General features: G+C 35.2%; 1 protein-coding gene across 1 annotated transcript in view; it reads left to right on the top strand.

The window, feature by feature from the left end:
• Positions 1-11,771: 11,771 nt before the first annotated feature.
• LOC134530132 (neuropeptide F-like) overlaps positions 11,772-21,937 on the top strand; it is a 67,843-nt gene continuing 57,677 nt past the window's right edge. The window contains exon 1 of the mRNA XM_063364750.1: positions 11,772-11,850. The gene's annotated coding sequence lies outside the window, so the exon portion shown is untranslated. The remainder of the gene's footprint in view (positions 11,851-21,937) is intronic.

Here is a 21,937-nt window from a genome sequence, read left to right as displayed (position 1 = left end):
AAACGCACGTTGAACTGATATCACAAATTGCAGAACGCAAAACGCTTTACGCTTTGGAGTCACTATTTTATGTTTTTGGCGCTGCAATCGAGAAAACAACAAAGCAGTACTCGCGCTTGCGTTTATCTAAAACAGTTTGAGCTACTCTTTAGTTGTGAACTTGAACCAAAACTCTAAAGCTTACAGTTGATACTATTAGAATGTACACCTGGGACACGCCGGTTTTCTTGTGACTCGTGCTGGAATCACAACACGACGGGTGCGACGCGTCTTGCGCGATGCGAATACACTATTATTCTAACCAATCACGTTTGACAAGATGCGCGGGGGCAACAGACTTCCTGATTAATTTTTTTTTTTAAATTTCCTTAGCTTCCTGTGCATGACGTCACTGGAATGTTCGTCAAAATTAGGTTTTCAAATTATGGCTGGATTGGTGCAATGGTAATACAATAATTTTTCGTGAATTTTTGAGGTTTTGTGTACTAAATCGGTTTGCAAAATCTTTTCAATACGTTAACCTACGATGATATGTTATGCAAATAAATTTTTTATTAGTAATAAACAATTTTTTCCACACGTGTAAAATAAAACTATCTTGAAGACATTGATATCTGTCGTATATGCAGAGCAAATGTAAAGCTGGAGTAAAAATGCCACGAATAACATGAAACGACAAATCCGATTATACGTCATGCATCGTTCCAGCACGACAGAGTTAGTACGTAGGGTCACATCACTACATCTTTAAAACGACGAACTCTAATATGGCTGTAGTACATATCTTCCCAAGCCAAATGCGTCCATAAAATGCATTATGGAATACACTAAAAACAGTGTAAGCCCTACAGAAACCTTTCATTTCCTGTTGAAAGTTTATTATAACATTTAGTCTTCTCTGGCACAAAGTGAAATTAAGTTTATTTTAGATACAGTGAAGAAAGCTATATATATATATATATATATATATATATATATATTAATAAGGGACAGAAAATAAATTCTGTGCAAAAATTAAATTTGAATCTTATCTTAATGTAGAATAATAACGTTAACCATAAACACGATGATATCCATTTACACAAACAGTTGATGGCACACTAAAACTATGCAATTTTACACACACGTAAAACGAAATTTCGTTGTTCAGCATAAAGATTTACCAAGTAGGTAAATAGTTTTAAAGTTTGGTTTTCTAAGGTTTCCGTCTTGCTTTCCGTCATGCGGCACGACACGACGAATTTAGAAATAGGATCTACGTCTTGCGGGTTTACTGGGCGCGTATTTCATTGTGTTGATGTCACGGTGACGCCGTATTTCATTGGTTACTGAGCATGTCGGGCCTATCGTGTCGTGTCGTGTCCGTCATGATATTGTGACTCCAGCTTTATGGTAAGAAATTTTTATATCTAATGGTTTGTTTCTGTTTGTTGTGCGGTGAAAAGCCACATGTTCAAAATAACGCAATATTTGCTGTCCATCGGATCCTTCACGTCGCGTGATCCCAGCATGAGGGAGTTGAGAAGAGCAGGCACGGGAAGGCACAGGAAGCGCTTACGTCGCTGTAGTCCGTTGAGGCCATGGAGGAATCAGTCTTGGAGCGGTCGTGTGTTCTAAAATTGAAGTCACTCTGGTTTGCAATTCGTTAGCGGAACAAACCGTAGCTGTATAAAGGCTAATGCTAGAGGATTGTTTAATGGCTTAAATGGAACTCGCTAGGAAGAATAGTAAAAATGACATCATGAAGTGAGTATCGTTAAGAAAATATTTTACTATAACAAAATATGTTCTGGGAAAGGGGATAGGGGTTAACTTTCACATTAACTTCAGTTATTAACATTTCAAAGTTTGCAAACATCCATTCTCTGACTTCCTACCGCCATGGTTGGGACATTCACACCTCATACACATATGGGAATGAATCACTAGAAATAGACTAACACACTTGAAAATCTTCAAAGAAACAGAATAATACTACTTATCGCATTGAAAGTCCAGATCGATTGTATGCAAGCCCGCCCTGAGTGTGAAGGTTCTGGGTTCGAGTCCAGGGAGTGTGAGTTTGTGCCGTCTATATGCGTCAAAAATATTCAGTCAGAGCGTTTAAAAGTGTTGTTTTAAACAAACGTAATTCATAAACCAGCGATGAAATTAATAGAGTGTAAAACCTTCACAGTATAAAGAAACAGAAATAATAAAAAATAGTCTAATACTAATTATTGTGGTGCACAAGTTGGAATCCTAACCCCTCTTAAGAACTGTTTCACATGATTTTATTTTTATATATTTGACTGTTTATAAAAATATAAGTATTTTTTTCGAAATTGCACTTTCGTAACAAAAAAAAACCCACCAACAATAAAACACTGAATGAAGCAACGTGCTCAGTTGAGACGAAGAGCACTTGAGCCTTCTCTCTTACCTGCAAGGGGTTGCGGTGTCTGAGCGGTATGTTCACTAGCTTCCCGCCAAGCTGGCCCGGGTTCATTACCCGGTGGAGTCAGAACCCATCCCACGCAATTAGTGCGCGTTGCCACGAGCTAGCCGGGTTTTCTCTGTGTACTGCCGCTCCCCCCCTCCTTCCATTAGTTCCCACGATGCTCGGTCCCCCTTCGTCGCCCCTCATGACTGGCGACAAGACCCCGTTCTTCCTTCCGTGGTGGCCAGCGATCACCCGCCGCCTGCCAGATTCGGAGTCCGCAACGTGCAGCGCACATGCTTCGCGCGGGGTTGCCTATCGACCGAGCGCTACTGCGCGCTTCATTCTCCCTCGGGTGTTCCAACACGTGATCTGAAATAGTAGGCTAGTATTTTATTATTGGTATTATTTGAGTTTACACACTTTTTATAAGTAATTAAAATTATTAAGTAGATATTTTCATTTTCAAAATTAACATCATTGGCTTTTTTATTTAGGTTACATTTAAATAACTAGTTTTCAACAATTATAATTCTCACAAATACACTTGAAACGAATATAACACTGTTTCCTGATCTTTGTGCTACAAATATCATATCAGTCCTCTGTAATTATCTTTGACATTATATTACACAGCATTGGCTAAATAAATTTGGATTTAAAGGTCAGATATTTCTTAAAACTTAAAATTAATTTAGATATCTGTATTTTGCACAAATTAAAATTAAACTTGAGCTGTAAAAATATTTACTTACTAATGTGATACCGGTAGCTAGAGATAATAAAAAAATAAGAAAGAACGGATGTTTAGTAAAACGGTTCCTCTTTCCTATGTGTATAAATAATTAACATTTTTTTTACAAAATTGAAAAAAAAGGGCTCTCTCGTAGATAATTAAGCGTTCTTGAAAGTCTGGCTTATATATGTTTATCAAAGTATTATAGAAAGTTCCACCGAAAGATTAAAATACGTCGTTATTACAAAACTGTAGAATGTTTGGAAACATAATAATTTTATTATTAATCCATATTTTTGTGAGACATTTAAAAAGATCACAAACTTAATAAAAAATAAAAAGTTTATATTTATGAATTTGTACTTATTATATACTAAACAATATTCCTGATGACAAATTAAATATCTTAAACAAATAGAATATTAAAAAGGTTTAATATTACCTGTACGAAAATATTTAACTCAAAAACTGCTCTTACTATTGACTTAAAATACAAACTAAACAAAATGTAAATTTATTAATTAATTAAAAGAAGTATTTTTAAACGGTTCCAAATGAACTATGATTGTTTGATAACAAAATCTAGACGCAAGTAATATTAAACCAATATTACTGTAAAATTTTGATTTATAAATTGATAAATAAATATCTTACTAAGACAACATTAAAAAAAACTATTTTTTTAGTTTTATATATATTTCTCACGCAATAAATTTGAATTTTTAATTTAAAAATATCAGTTTTAAGCTGTTTATAAAATTTGGTGTTTTGCTGTTAACTTGGAAGTATGTAGATTAATGGTAAGCTAGGTAGTCGTACACGTATAATGTTTACTAGTTTGTGATTCCATTAAAATATTTGTGCTAGCTCCTGAGCTTTAAACAAAAATTTTGTTTACAGAGAAAAATTAATGTAAGTAAATTAAATTTAAGTCTGCATACTAATAAAATAACAGTACATATTTTCTATCTACATAGGCTGTGATATATACATAAAAAAAATTATTAAAATCAAAATGAACTCAATAAGATATTTTTATTCAAGCAGATATTGTTTAAGTTAATTTCTTGACTTATTACAACTTATAAAACAAATTACCGCTTTTATTACAAGAGGTAGCTGATTTACTAGAAATAAATCCAAACATAAAATCATTAGATGTTTTCCTGGATGTTAGTCTTTGGCTCCTAGTCCATCAAGGAGTTGGTCAAAATAACACTAAATACAATATATATATATATATATATATATATATATATATATGTATATATACATATGTATGTATGTGCGTGTGTAGTTTACTGGTTGCGGTTACAGAATTTTTCAATTTTGGTCCTAAAGTGATTAATGAAATACATTTGACTACCAAAGTCAACAAATTAGATGTATTGATACGTTCTGAATCAAGAAATAGCCATCCCAATGAAGTGGCGTAGAGGAAACATGCTCTATGAAGTGAATAATTGGTGTTGGTTCAGGACAGGTTTGTGTGAGTGGTGAAGGGGCGGGGAAGCGATAAACTCCACGCTAAATATGACGCGATTCGGTAATTGATGACGAGACTTGAAAATAACCATATAGCTTCTAATCAGAGGGTTGCATTCGGATTAAAACACTTCCATCGCGTGTTCGTGCAACAAAGGCACATGTGCTGCCCGGGGCTATAACAAACACAATGTAAATTTAACGACAGTGGGATTAAATTCATTCGAACAGATGTAACTTTTTTATAAACCCAACCTGTTAATTCTGAGCATATATTTATCCCTAAAACATTTCAAGATTAGATAGGTATTAAACCACTGTAGCGTTTTCTGTGTTTCGTGATTGTTCAGATTTTATTTAAGTATCATAATAAACTTTTTTTCCTCTTATTTTTTCACTTTGGTTAAAATTCACTAAATTGAACAGGAAATTTAGCACACACAACAGCAAGCTACGTGCGGTATTTTGCTTATGTAAACATTAAAAAATTGTAACAATAGACAAATAAATAAAAATAACTTAAGAAATGTTACATACGTTTTATAAAGTTTCATGTTAAAAAGAGCAATTAAGTCAAATACAAGATCATGTATAACATTGTTTCAGAAAAATCTATATTTATGTATAAAGTACAAGTACATTAATTACTACAGTCCATAAAACCTTACTTTAATATCACAGAAATCTCTTCATCGGTTAAATTATTCAGACAAAGGTTGACATAATTTTAATTTGAAAATAATATTTTGTTTTCAATTTTTCAGTAAGAATAACAATACTTTTTGGAAGCAAAAATTCTAAAGATCTCTGTGAAATTGTTTTAGGAAATAGAGGAATACGTAAATTTACGGTCTGTCTATGCCATGTAGGATAATTATGATCTACGTAATGTAACCGATTTTCCATTCGATACATAATCGTTAGTGCAGCTCTAATATACAATATTTTAATATCAAATACTCTAAAAATTTTGAAATTTTCCTTGGATGCTTGTTATTTTTTACATTATTCGAATAATATGTTCTTTATTTTTAATAAGTGATTTAATTGACGTTTTGCTCATTCCTCCCCAGGCCAGAATGCCATACTGCAGAACAGACTGAAAAATAGCAAAGTAAACCATTAGAAATCCTCAAAGAGATAATATAGACCTTAGTTCAACAGATTTATACACAATTTTTTTTTTATAATTTTGCTTGTAAGTTAAGAAACATGTTTGTCCCATTTCAGATAAGAGTCGAACACTAAATGTAAATATTTAATGGTTTTTTACTCTTTCTATGACTACATTTTTCGCAGTTAACGCTTATTTCATTACATACATGAAATTTAATTTAAATTTTGATAGGTTTACCATTAATGTTGGCAGAGAAAGTAATATATTTGTTTTAATTATATTTATAGCAAGAAAACTATCATTGAATAAGTCTTTAATTTTTTAAAGTTTGTTTTAACTACATAAGGCCAATTTTCAGAAGAAAATAAAATTGCAGTATTATCTGCAAAATAATAAATCTGTCATTCTATTTCAATGTTAAATCATTTATTTGTACCAGAAACAAAATTGACCTAAGAATACTGCCCTGTGGAACCCTTATATTCATATTTTGGGGGTTTCCGAATATATTATTAACATATACTCTCTGAGACCTACCGTATAAATAACTTTTAAACCAAGTGTTTGCCAAAACTCTTATTCCTACTTTATCCAATTTATCTAAAAGTATTTTATGCATGATCAAAATTTACACAAACACAATTTTTATCTGGTTCTATAGCTTTGTGAACAAAGTTTGTTACTAAGCTTAAAGCATCATTTGTATTTAAACCTTTTCTAAACCCATATTGAATTATAGTGTTTTGTTATTATCTAAAAATGACATTAATGGATTTTTTAACACCTTTTCCTAAAATTTCAGAGATGTTAAATAATATCGAGATTGGACTGAAATTCAAAAAAGAAAAGCAACCCCTTTATGCAAAGATATAACAATAGTTTCCTTTAGCCTTTCAGGAAATTTACTTAAACTTAAGCTTAAATTTGCTATATAAGCTATAGTTTTGCGCAATTTTGACTTGTGTTATTTTAGTATGTTTACACTTAACTTATCAGGACCCAAAGCACTGGAGTTTTTACTTTCTGAAATAATAGATTGTATGTTCACGCCCACTGTCAGCTCACGAATCACAGAGTTTCAGCGCGGAAGCAAATCATCATGAAAGGACCGACCAAATAAGGCAATGGCTCCTTTTGCAACGAAGAAATCACTGGGGCGAGAATCAGCTGAGTGTAGTTAGTCTAACAAGCGGTCAGAGATTTTAACAAAAAATACCTGCCGTTAGTTATTTGTTTCAATTAAAATTTTAAGCGCATTTTTGCACCATAGCATGCATGTTAAAATATTGTTCCTTTCTCAAGTACTCGAAGCACAAATACATCTTCTTAACTTTATGATTGTACAACAAGCAGTGTTGTCGACAGTCCGTGGGTGACCTTGAGACAACGCTAAACCAGGAGAAGTGTTCTCCCAATTATGTGCAACCCGCAATTACTACGGACGTGCAAGATTCACGTTATTATTGTGACAGCATGTATTGTAAATATCTGTACGCTTGAATGATCCATTACTGTATCACAGGACAGTTACCAGCTTTGAAAAAAAGCCACTGACAAACGCCTAGCACATAGCCGAATCATGTGTGACACACAGAGAAGGTTAAATGGGCTAGCAGCCAGTAAACACATTTAATTGACTCTATTATGTATCATATACATGTTTGTGGACACTAACTTGGCCCCAAATTAAGGCTAATTTTGCAGGCCTCTAGACATAGCATGATAACATAATAACTTTGTAGCAGTGTAATGAAAACTCTGAGAAGGTAGAAAGCAGTTAGCATGGAACGAAAAGATTTTAGGAAATAATTGTAGCTCTTTCAACCGTCACAAGAGTAAAACAAGTTATATCAACATATGCACTGTTAATTTCTTTTTGTAAATAGAACATAAATATTCATGTAAAATTACAGATATTTGTAAAATTGTACATTTTCATTAAAACAACTATACCACTATAAAATGGTGTGCGCAGTAATACTGGGTTCGGATTCTTACACGGGAATTTATGCTTAGTGTTGTCCCAGTACCTGCAATAGATAAAGTTATTTGTAAACCGTTTTCTGAATAGCTCTGCAGTATTAACTGCGCACATCAATAAGGAAAATAAAACTAAATAAAGTCAAATGGTTGAATATTCGATTATCTATTTCAGTGTTTAAATATATTATGCTTGAATGAACTATCAATTAAAATTTAAACTTGTGTGCCAATAATCGTAAGCAATACTCAGTATTATCTCGAAAACGTTTTTGATATATGTAAAAATAACCATAGCCATGTGTTGCACAAAGTTACAAAATATTTTTTGTTGTATAAGAAACTATTTCGTGACAGCTGGTTTCCAAAAGAATCTTTGTAAATGTACAGAAAATGTTTTATGTGTGGATAGGTTGTAATACGTAGACACAAATTTCTTGCGGATTTATTTCATTCCAGGGTTAACTCCAATTGCCTATTAATAATCAAGAGTTTTTTTTTGGAATCCTCATTGGTTGAAACCAAGGTCACATTATTTTGCTAGTTTCATGTGATTCGGTACCCACTTCTCCTTGTTCATAACTGGCTCAGGGTCGTCAAGGGCGTGTCAAGAGCCCCGCAGTCCCATCGTCTACGTGGAGCAGATGTATATGTGGTTCAAGTCTACTCTGCTATACCGCGAATCTGAGAAAAGATCGTAGCTGTGATGCTGCGCAAGTCGCACCAATGTGAACCACGCACTCGCAGCTCTGACCGGGGGTAGTCACCGTTCACAAGAGCGGGGCTGAACGCATTGCCGCATTAGGTGGTGCGTTTAAAAAACCTGTTGTAAATCAACCTCTACAGCATCTATTCGCTTTGGTGAAACACGCCGACATTAAAATTTTGTTATATATTTGCACTTGGAATTGCATTTAATAGACAATATAAGTGACAAGACCCGGATGGAGAGCGACTGGATGAAGAGTGCAGCTGAAACCACTTCCGATGGTTCGCACTTTTCTGCCAATAGTTCCTCGAACTGCGCTCGGACTAGCGCGGGCTCGAGCCATCACACGCCTGTTGTTCCACTCCGCTGTCGGCTCCAAGCTGGTTTACTTCGTTACCTTCTCATTGCTGTATTTATTTAAAGCTTTTATTGTAAAGTTATCCCTCTTGACTTTTATGCTCCGTCTCAAGTTTACTCGACATAAATTAAAAAAAGGTTTTTCATAAAAAACGGGGCTTAAAACAGAAAAATAAACAAATATGAAGTAAATTTGACTGTAAAGTTATTAAAGTCACATAAAAAACCTTTATAACAAAAATACATTAGAATAAAATATATTATAATGACGTTATTGTATAGTTGCATAACATAAAATTTAATAAATTAATATTATAATATAATTGTAGCATATTTCTCTTTCTAATATTTCATTTACCACATATATTTTTCTTATGTGTTTTTAATAATTTTACTGCCAACATTTTTATATTTGTTTATTAATTGGTTTTAAGCAATTATTTAATCAAACCATCTGCTATTAAAAAAAATTTCAAAGCAGTCATGAGGACTGCCGACAGAAGTGAATGAGTATTATGTGTGTATATATATATATATATATATATATATATATATGTAGACACACACACATACATATAGATAAACTCAGTGGTGCACGCGCAGCCAGTACTCATAACACAGGTTGACAAGTAATGCACACGGCATATACCAATACATATTTTATTAATACGCGTCTTCAGTCCCTGTACACCAGTGCTGTGCATATGTGAATCGAATTTGTGTATACAGTGATCAAATTGTGATTTTGTTCAATTTTTATTTTAAATCTTATGTATACGATTACTGTGCAGTAAAAAGTGAGTATAAAATATATTAATATTCTCATATAGATATATATTTTGAATAACGAAGAAAACGGAGTCTTTGTAGCAATATAACCTAAAAATTAAGAACATCGTAATTTTTTTTAATACTTATAATTACTATGCAATGTGTATTTTATAGTAATTCAGGAGTTATTTTACTAACGTGATAAAACAAATTTGTTGTGTGCTAATATTTTTTCGTAAAAATTGCGAAAAAGTCTCTGATTTTTATCAAAAACATTTTTTCTTATGTTACACAATTGTATTTTACAAAGTTAGCATTACTTTTTTCAAATTATATTTGTATTTTCTTAATTCTATTATTAATTTTAATAATAGTTACTTCTATAAGTTATACTAATAGGAACAGATATAGTGTTATCGTTAACACGTCACGTGTCCATGTCGATGACGACTTACATGAATTTACTCCCTATCCAAACCTTCCTATAGAAGTTTTCACTTAAAAAAACTATACTCTGTTTCGACTGTTTCTGTACATTCAGGTTTCCGGAATGAAAATACCTTTCCGACAAAACAAACCCTATCGAGTTCTGTCAAGTCGTTCAGATTCTATTATTGTTGTTATTCAGGCACATTGCTACCCTCTTATACTCCTGTATTATCACCACAGTCAGCCGATAGTGTCTGCGTCTCGCACATGGACGTAGAGGGCTGGGACTCCGCGGGTCCGTGGTCTGGCTGCAGCTGTGGCTTGCCCTACGCGGGGTTCGGCTGACTGGGAAACTGACCTGCGTTCCTACCGCAGAGGCCGGCAACCTTTGGAATAGCTCCTCCACTTGCTCCACTTCTTCGACACTCGCCTTGAACGAGTACGAGATGTGATCAAAAATACGGCGAACAATATTATTACGAACAAACTAATATGCATACATGAAATTTTAATTAATCTCCTTCAAAACACTCTCCTTGGCTAGCGATGCGCACCTATCCCAATGTTGGTTCCATGTCTGGAAGCATTTCTGTACGTGGACAGACAGGAACCTTTCGTTCGGCCAAAAACTCGCAGGTCAGAAGCGAGTTGAGGCACGGTGCGTTGTCGTCATGAAGGAGGAAGACATTGACCCATTTCTATACAAATAAAACTTAATGTTAGCTTGTTGTTAGAAAACCATGATTAGAGATTAGGAAATTTCGCACATTCATTAAGTCGCAAGTTTGAATGAATTCCTTCACACTCTCGCACTGCGTTTATGATTGGACCGCAGTTATTTGGACACGCCCCTCTACCACTATGAGCCAGCGATGCCCAGCTAGAAGAGACGCAAGCGAATCAGGTAATGCCAATAAACAAGGATAAAAATTTTCTCACAAAGAAATAAACCAATGGGAAAAAAAATACATGGGTTGGGCACACATATGACTTTCAGTTCTACCCTAAGGCCAGACGAATACGCGAAATTTCTGGGTCTCTATCTATGATGCGCGATAGACACGGTAGGCTCTAGAAGCCGACTGACAAGTCACAACCTGTTCAAACTGGACACTGACTGTCTCAACGGATCGGGCTATCTGGCTTATTACTTCAAGTAGATCTAACTGCAGAAGTTGCTGCTATACAAATTCACCCACCGTATTTTTTTGCCCACACCTCGCACATGCACACACACTCGCCAGAGCGTCTGACCTGGAGAGATACGTGGGCCACCAGCGACACACGTGTAGGCGGGAAGCGTGATATTCACTTATCTCCGATCAGTCCACGAACATGGTTGAAGTTTGCAGCTCGGCCGTGATTCTTCATCGGCAGAAACAAAATATCTGTGATAATTTAAATATTTAAAAAATTTAGGATTTTTTTTTTAAATCATGCCTTTTTTATCATTTTAGTAACGATCTGTTTAAAAGTTGTAAAAACCTACCAATCCGAAAATAAATGAGAGTTTTTGCAAGAATTGATTACTTGAACAAAGATTTGGCGTGTTATTTATGTAACCGGGTTGAGATGAGCCACCTTGCAGCAGAGTTCGTACCAAACCCTAGCAGACAAAGCGACAGCGAGCGGGACGGGGACAGGCGGGAGAGCGGGCGGCTCGTCAGGGGGGCGAGGAGGGGAGCGCACGCGCAGGCGCGCCGCGGCGCCGCACGGGGGCGCGCGGGAGGTATAAAGGCGCGCGGACCCGCGCCGGGTCTTCGCCTCCTCGACATCCGCCCCGCACGCGCCCCAGGAGAGCCGACGACTCCCCAGCAGCCCCGCCGAGCAACCCGAGGACAGCCCAGGTGAGCGGCGCGTGGCTGCACGCTTGTCTGCGAGTGTGCACGGCTCTCTAGTTGCAAACAACTGAGACTGGACACTGAGCGTCCGAATCATGTCTGGAACCACAGCGAGTTTTTACACTGTCACAAAATAATTTAATTGAAATATTTGGAGGCATTAACACGTCACAAAAGTAGGTGACAAAATAAAGGTGTTACCCCGAATTATTTCAATGAAATAATTTTGTGACAGTGACTAAATCCGTGGTGGTTGCACAGCTTCATTAAATTTAACATAATCCAAAATCTCAGTGTTCCATCTTAAATACTTTCTCTATTATTAACAATAAGATGTTGTTCAGGGCCCAAATTTAAAGACGTACACCAGCCTTGGGGATTCTTAAGACCTCAAGTCTCAAATATGTTTTAAAATTATGGAAGTTTATCAGTCAAATTCAGGCCAATTTGCCTAGGATGAGTGATTTTTGGTGAAAACATTTCCAGACCATCTGTACGGTAAAAAAACAGTAGATTTTTCTGTGTTTCGTGATTGGTTAAGTTATCTTAAGGTGCACGGCAACTGTCAGCACTAGAATCATAGAAATTATGTGCGGGAGCAACGCGTCCTGAATGGCCTGGCCAAATAAGGCAATGGCTTCTCCTGCAGACGACCGCCAATCACAAGGTAGAAATTGCTGGTGCAGACACACCGCATTGCAGTCTAGATGGGATATTATATTTTTTCACGGAATATTACTTCCTTTAAATATGAAAGATCAGTGATTTTCCGTGAAACAACTATAAAACTCACTAGACTACTATATTCTATAATCGCATCAATAGCTTACACCGTCGACATTGGCAGTCGTCTGCAAGATAAGTCACACCTAGAGATAATTTTTTATTGCGAAAGTGTTTATCATCAATGTATAGTATGCAATAGGCTGCAATTCATTTTTGCGTCATATGTGGAAGAAAAAATATTTACATGCCAAATTATTTAAGGATAATCAAAAACGTTCTGTATTACATTATGAAATTTTCCATTGGCTGAGTAAGTGAAGAAATAGCTTTCTTCGCTGATCAAAGCCAATAAGAAACTATAGACAAAATTTATTATAATTATATGTAACATTAACATTTTTTTCCTTGGTAAAGTTCATCCCTTCGACTAGGGCCAAGAATGTTTCGCTAAAGGATTTCAAGACCAGCTGTGTTTTAAATCACGTGTTTCACGATTAGATTAGTCGAGTCTCTTTCAGCTACACGCCCACTATCGTTACAAGAAAAACAGAAAAATTGCATGGAAGCAAACTCGTCATAAATGGCCCGCCAAATATGGAAATGGCTTCTCTTGCAGACGGCCGCCAATCACAAGGAGGAAACTGCTGACGAGGGCATACCTTATTGCTGTCAAATAGTTGTCAGATTTTTTCGCGAGAAATACCTGCTCCTAACAAAAGCTAGAACCTGGGGTAGTTTTCAGTTCACTGAACCTAGGATATACTCTACAATCTCATCCATACTCGGGCAAATGTCAGCTGCTCGTTAACTACTGATGTTTACACAAAATGAAACTAGTTTACAAGTTTTTTTTAAAAGTTTTACCTCTTAGAAACTCATTATAGTTCTTGGATATACCACTACGTTAAAATAGTTGATATTAGCATATTTTCAATTTATTTTAGGGAAGTTTTATAGTTTAGAATCAGCTTAAAAAGAACCGCTATTAATATTATAGTGATACATACATAGGATGTTAGAAATATTTTAATCGTATAAATGTCAAGGATTTGTAACAAATTATTGCAATCGTTATTCAGTCACAAAGAATGCGTCTAGCTATAATGTCTATTTACGTTAAGGCATCACTCATGACAAATAGTTGAAACGTGGTTCAAAGATGCTCACATTTTTTTTTAAAAAATAATGCCAATCCATAAAGCTATTTTAAAATATATATTTGAAGTAAAAAAATAAAATAAATGTGATGGGAAACGTTATGTCACCATCTTAAGTTAATTTCAGGAAAAACTAATACTTTGAGTTTTATTACCACATGGTGTTTACAAATCGGTTTATTTTCTATAAATAAATTTAAAATTTCCAAAGTTGAAAAAAATTTGGCATATATCTTGGTCAGATTACATTATGCAGAGTTTATTTTTGTTGTAATATTTTTCACCCGGTCAAAAATTTTTCCTGGTTTTACAAGGAACCATTTGGAAAGCAGTTTAAAAAGTTTTTTAGCACTAAATATTTCTTTTCAACACGTAAAACTAATACTTAGTCTTTAAAAAATTGATATTCTATTTCCTAATGAGTATGAATATGGAAAAATTAATTTAGACATACGTTTTGCATGAACGTTAAAAAAATCTATAGTTTATTTTCAGTTGAAAAATTACCAAATGGTTTCATAAAATCTATTGAGAAAAAATTAAAAACTTATTTTCTTGTATTTTGGCTGTCGGTTATAATGTGGTTTTGCACTAATATCTAGGTACACTGGATGTTAAAAAATTTATGATACATAAGTTACACTGTATTTTTTTTGTAAATGGAATTTAAATAATCATGTATGATTACAAATATTTGAAAATTTGCACATTTACATGAAAGCAACTGTATCGATACAAAAACAATGTATACTGGGTTTGAATACTTACCCTGGAAATTATTTTTCGTGTTGTCTCAGTATCTCCATTAGTTAACGTTATTGGCAAACCGTTCTCTGAATAGCTTTTCAGTATTAACTGCGCATATTAATTGGAATGATAAAAAACTAAAGTCCAATTATTGAATAATCGAATATATTTTCCATGATTTAAAAAAAAGGTGTTTGAATGAAACATAAATTAGAATTTAAAATTAGATATGTGCATTTTTTTTAAAGCGCGACCAGAAATAGTCAGTAAATTTTTCTTAAAAACGTATTTCAATATTGAAAAACAACTATAGTAATGTATTGTATAAATTTACAATACTTTTTTTTGAAGTATTGCAAAATACTTCTTGGCAAATGGTTTGCAAAGGAATGTTTTGTTAAAGTACAAAAGGAATATCTGAGTAGGCAGTGACAAGCACAAGTCAAACTCGCCCGGTGAAGCGCTGGAGGGCGCAGTCCACACAGCCGTGGTCACTGGCACCGTGGATCTCCAAGTGGATGGATGGTGCGCGAATAAAGATAAGGCCGACAGGTACCGCGTGTACGGGCTTGCGGGTGGCTATGTGAGGGAAGCACAGAGATTGTGCCGAGATGGTTGTCCTACAAGATGCATGATAAATGAGAGAACCTTTCAGCGATCACACGGACGTCTCTGCTGATTGCAGGAGGAGTGGCAAGTCCGCACTGTTGAAACATTTCATCTTCAATTTACGAAGAACGATGGTTTAAATTATCCAGGTATCTTTGTCAGTTTACGTAAAATAAAGGACACTGAGTTCACTTACTTTGAACATTAATCCGAAGGATTATTCTCGGTATGTTAGTAAAATACTAAAAAAAACTACAGTGTAGTGTCTAAGAAGATTAAGTTATTTCAAGTTATGAAGAATTATTTTTTTTATTTGAGGATGATATTGTTTTGAAAATTCGTAAATTTACTTTCATTTCTATCAGTGTGCAAGGAGGCTGTGTCATTGCGACTCTGTCTCTCTCTATCTATCTGCATCTTGTTTCTCATCAGTTTTGTTCTGTCCCTTGCAATGTGTGTACCAGGAGTTTTGAAACAGCCAGTACATTGTAGCGGCACGAGGGTGGACGGTTGGAGGGGGTCACGCGACGGAAATCGCGCGTGAAAATAATGGCCGTCGTTTCCTCCGACTCGGTGGCGACCGCAGGGCTCGTGACGCCTGAAGCCACGTGTCTGGGCGACAACACGTCCCTGCCTCGACTGCCCCGCACCCAGGCTGGACACTGGACTCGCGGTCCCGTATCGGCATGTCTCCCATGCTTCTCGAAAACTCCAGCAACGGCTTGGAGCGTTCCTCACTACACTCGTAACACTTTTAACCTCATATTTAAAAAAAACCCTCTATCCAAAATACACCCAGCAACTTGAATTAATACAATTTTTCACTGACTGTCATTCAGAAAATTCAATAATGCATAAAAAGAAACCCTGGACAACACCGCGACCAGACGGACCCAACGATGAAACTAACAGGTAGTATGGACAACACAACGACGACAGCACAGACGAACACAACGACGACAGCACAGACGAACACAGACTTGAAATATAAGCCAACACAATAATTCCATTTTGTCAACTGTTTCGTCATTGGAAGCCTATCTGTTTAGATATCTCCAAAGAATTGATTGTATTAAATCAAAATTCTCTATTGCATGAATCATTTAAGGAACATATCCAGAATCTTCATTAATTTACGGATTCCTTCATACGTTTATGGCCACCGAGTCAATTTTATTCATAATTGAACACATAAGGATCATCGTGTAGTATTAACAAAACATTACAAACATTTTTAAGGTTACAGCCAAAACTCTATCCTTTTTTCAATGTGCATATTCTTATCTTGTATACAGCCGAGCACAAAACTAGGAAGTCGGAATATAACGGAGTTTCTACGAACATCCAGTTATCTACAACTACCAAAGACCCCTTTCATTATTTGAGTGGCTCGCCTAGCAGGGAGGCCTGTGAACTTGATGCATTTGAAACCACAGGCTTTTCATTTCCCGATGTGCTTGATCTGTCGACGAGATATCAAGCCCTAACTGGATAATTCATTTTTTTTTTATTTACTGATTATCCTCCTTTGTTACACCACATACACAAATACACTATGCTTTATGCGATTTTAATATAACACACATCAAAGGTAACATGTGTGTGAGTGTTAATAATAATAGTCTACGCAATGTCTACGCGCAGTATTCTTTCTAGATACACCATTATACAACATATCACAAAAATTATACTCATTATTTTTGAGTGTAATCAATTGTTAAGTAATAAATTGGTTCGTAATTTATAAAAAAAATTCAATTTAACATTTAAAAGCATTCATCCATCCATTCGCCTAACCGTTCTTCACAATATCTATTATTAGATAGTTCATGAATGTGTTGTATCAGTGACGCCTCAGCCGACCCACGGGGGCCCGCCGCACGGGACTTCAGCTCGAGGCGCAGGAGCTGACTCCGCCGGCCCCCAGCGAGGCTCGCCGCAGGGCTTCACGCGGCCAAGTGCTCCGTGTTGCTTCAAGCTTCATCTGAATAAATGCTAGCGTAAAAATAATAATAAAAAACGGAAACGGAATATTTATTTAATGGAGAAAAAAAGAACATTCGTCCTGGAACTATGACTTCTTATTTTTTTTTTTACACATTAAAATACGTAACTGTTTGCTTATGATTACAATATATTTTTGTAACGTGTGGATTGTAATCTATTACCTTTGTTTTACTATTTGCTGAGGGGTGGGGCCGGGGGGGGGGGGGGGTTTGTTCACGTTTTAGATCAATATTTTATATTTACTTTAATCATTGTTAAACTTGTTCACTTTTTGAGTGTCTTTAATTCCGCCAAACAAAATGAAATCATTTACATACAATATTTCTCGCAAAATTAGCATGCCAAATATATATTTTTAACTTGTGCAGTGAAACACAGAACAAGAACTTTAAAAGCAAGGCTTGTGGTGACTTCATGATGCAGTTTTAATCTGTAAAAATCGATAAGATAATCTTTAGCTACCATGATGTTGGTGTTGTCAGTTTTAAATAAATGTATTGTTTAAACTGAACAAATGTGCCTCGTACATTGTATTTGGCGTAATATCATAGCAACGTTTCTCTCTCCCCCCCCCCCCCGCAAAAATCTTTGGGATGCCTAGTATAAGTCTCTGTAGTATGCTCTATGCAAATTTGGGGAAATAATACTGCTTCAGAACTGCTATCATTTCTCTACTGACATTTATTCGTCCATTCAAAGGCCCATTAAAAAAAAGTATATAAATATATTTTAAATCTGGTGACGGGTTTTCAAAAGGAGAATTCCACATTTATAGCTTTGGAGATACTTATATGTATAAATGCTGGCGTGGGCGCGCTTCTTCGCGGGTTCCTTGTGTCGTTTCCGCTCTCGCGTCGCGCCGACAGATTCGCGGAAGGCTCGTGACTGTGTGGCGGGCGAGGTGTGCCCCCTCCCTCCCCCCTTCTTCCGCTCGGGGAATGGCGACGTTTCTCCGCCAATAAGGGTGGCTTTAAGCCCTGCCACCCCCCCCCCCCCGCCTCATCGCTCGATCCCGCCGCATTTCCCCCGCGCGGAACAGCGCAATCATTCGCACCTGTTTTCGCTCGCGGCACTTCTCCGCCCGGGAGTTCCCCGCGCGCCGGCCTCATTCCCGCTCGACTCGCAACAGCCGACATCGCTCCGTGCGTTTGGTGCTTACTCCAAATTCACTCTATTTATTTCAGCCAGTAAATCACACTGATTTATCAGTAGGGGCTATTTATTTTTCACAAAAAAAAAAAAAAAAATTCTGATCGCCCATTAGACGGCAATGAGGTTTGCCTGAGCTAGCGATTGTTCCATTGTGATTGGCGGCCGTCTGCAAGAGAAGCCGTTGCCCTGTTTGACCAGACCATTCAGGACGCGTTTGCTGCGTGGCTTTGATTGGTTGGTGTTCCGACAGTATACATGTATCTGACATAAACCCAGCCAGCCACGATACACAGACATTGCTACAAAGTTCTAACACATAGCTGGGCTGAAAATCTTTCCGCGAAAAGGTTCATGGCACTATTAATCAGTATTGTTCTTTAATATACAATTCAATGAGGAAAATCACCGACAATTAATTTTCAATCGAAATAAAATGTTGTTTGTATAAAACATTTATTATGCTTACCTCACTAATTAGATTATGCAAAGTAAAAATATTCTTAATCTAATGAGTGGTTAATCAAGTAAAATCAATCGTGTAGGTTTGAATAATTTAATATTTTGTATTGTAAATACACACTTATAACGATTATAATGTTATTAATTATTATAATAATAATGGTAATTTCACGAATTTTGTGGAAAAAAAATTAAACATATATGCAAATTGGATTCTAAAAACGTGGGGCTATCAATTGCGAATTTGCTCGGAAAAGCAACCTCCAGAATTTTCATCCGCACGAAGGATCATGGTTGGTTAGCATATCACGTAGACTAATTGAAGCGGTAATTGCAGAACGTCATTCATAATGATATATTCAAATGTTTTTGTCATTTGAATGGAGAATTGTTTGGCAAATAAACATGTATATCAATCAATTATACTTGAAATGTATATAAAATTAAATTTTTTTAGGGGCTTGGTACCCCGGACTGCGATGTTCTCAATTAATTATTTAGACTATGCTTCAATACACTTAGGAATCGTTCCTTATAAAGCAAGTACGTTTTGACGAATTACGATTCACTTCAGGTTGAGTTCTCTCAAGACAAAGTTAGTATAATTTCCTAGAAGAAAAGAAATAATTGTGCGTGTGTGTGTACTTATGTACGCGCGTTAGAAGTTATACTTAGCCTACTTGGCGTAATAATAAACTAATTTGAATTTTGCATGAAAATAAATAATATAAATTAAAAAATAAAAGAACTGGAAGTAGATTATTAATATATGATTTGAAAAATATAAATTAATCAAATTAAAAAAATAATAAAAACTCAGTAGGCCTATTCAATTATAATATAAGCACGTGTAAATATAAATTATTTAATTTAGTGATATAATCAAGATAATTTTTAAATAATACTAATAAATTAATATGCTAATTATAAATTCTTATATTTTTATTTAAATTACTAATTAAATAAAAATAATTTATAATTGATATTACATGCAAATTTTACATATGGAAACTTAATCTCACTTATATAAATATACTGGAAATTATACTTGAATATTTTTTAACACAGTTTATATCATATTAAGAATAAGTAGGTAAATATTTTTAATGATATGAACTAATATTCAATATTAATTATTTAATTATAAGATTTTAAAGAACAAATACAATCTTTATTTCTATCTTTCCGAAGTAATACTCCATTAAGCGCTTTATGGAATAATGATGAGAATGAATGCACGCGCACTATGCAACGAAATTTTCACTAGAAGATGGTAGACCAAAGTGTAAGAACATAAACATATATCTAGTAACATTCATAAAAATTTCAGACATTCCAAACGAATTGGTGTGCCAAATGAAACTTTATTTTAGTAAAACTACCTTGGAATAAATTTGGTAAACTAAAATAGTCATAATAAAGAGTAATTTCAAGTTTTAAAAACCCTTAGGAGTTTGGTGTTACAAACATTATAATATTCTCCTTATAAGCTTTTGTCAGTCTTTGTAGCGCAGTGATTATAGTGCTTGAATAGTAAGGTATACGATCGTAGTGCAAAACTTGGCGATTCGAAAGACGATTTATTGTTATTTTTTAAAATGTCAGATTACTGGATAATACTAATTGTGCTTTAAGCAAATATATATTAATATTATAAAGCTGAAGAGTTTGTTTGTTTGTTTGAACGCGCTAATCTCAGGAACCCCTTATCCGATTTGAAACATTCTTTCAGTTTTGGATAGTACATTTATCGAGGAAGGCTATAGGCTTTATTATATTATCAATAACATTAGGGATCCTTACTAAAAGTCCAATTTAAAATCAAATGCGTTGGAGGGGGTTAGATACATCATGCAGTACACGTACGAAGTGTGTGTTGACAATGCCGCAGGCGCTAGAAGTTTATTTCCTATTGCCTTTTAACAATGTTGCCACACACTAGATGCCTTATCATTCTTAATTTTCCCATACAAGTAAAAAACACCCGTGTGATATTAACAACGAAGCAATCAGTACCCTCATAAGAGTTCAATTAGTATTTAAATACTTTTTATAACTTTAAATCGCAAACCTACACTATTGTTTTTTTCCTCTCTCTGTGTTTAATTTATTTTTTTATTGCCCTTTTTTTCAAGTATATATATTTTTCAGACTTGAAACTTCACAGTAATGTTCCTTATGTTACGCATGATGACATTTTCCGAAAATTAGATCCCATGGGTGGTTAAAACCAGGCAACAGTGGGTACTTTGTCTGCATGAGAACAGGATTTGGCATTGTTCATGCCTTCTGAGTCGCCATGGCAACGGGCATCACGCGGCAGTGGCGTACCCACAAGGAGGGGCATGTATAATGAGCGGCGCAAGAGTGATCTGCCTTTAGACTGCCGTAGCGAAGTACGGGTACATCAGTTGTACGTTGCGTGCACGAGTCGGGAAACCATCGGTGCTATTCATTTTCTCTCCGGTACATTATACAGCATTGTAATAAATTTTCACTGAATTTTTTTTAATTTACCATTACTGTAAATGGGAGATGTGACTTATTTTTTTCCCATTAGTATAGCCGTGCGAAGCCGGATCGGGCAGCTAGTATATGATATATATTATTTGTTTATCGTTTGCTATAATGTTATTAAATACATAGCTCAGTACATCGGATTTATTATTTCATTCTAGGCACACCTATAACTTCTATTTTTACTTAAAATAATACAAAATAAATTACGTTCGTAAGGAAATGAATTTACGAGAATCCGCATTGGTAATAAAAATTAAAACTGCATAATAAAAATATATAATCCTTTAATACTTAATAATTTATGTTCATCTAACGTGTGTGAAAATTGTATAGCAGTAACTTTTTAATGAATTTTAACAAGGTGAGTAGTATTTCAATAAAGTTACTTGTTAAAAATCAGGTCCAAGTCGCATTTTAGTATTTTTCCAAGTATTTTTCCTTTTTATCAGAGAAGTTTTATTATATAGTTTAACCTTTTGCTCTGCAAATCGAATGATTCGATAGTTGACGTAGCTGCTCCGGTAGTGAGTTCTAGCGGCGGGTGTGGAACTACGCGTAAGTCACGTTCAGAAATTTAGAGACTGATATTGAATACTGGTCCAATTAACTATAAACCTTTACATATTGTGAATATTAGTGATATAGTTTGTGTTTATAAACTTTTTCAAGTGTATTTATACAAGTGATTTTATATTCCCGTATGTATAATTTATTTG

Source organism: Bacillus rossius, chromosome 1 (genome assembly GCF_032445375.1).
Source record: "Bacillus rossius redtenbacheri isolate Brsri chromosome 1, Brsri_v3, whole genome shotgun sequence".
NCBI classification, from domain to species: Eukaryota; Metazoa; Arthropoda; class Insecta; order Phasmatodea; family Bacillidae; genus Bacillus; species Bacillus rossius.
The sequence above is the reverse complement of the archived record's forward strand: the minus strand, read 5'-3'. Positions and strand labels throughout refer to the sequence as shown.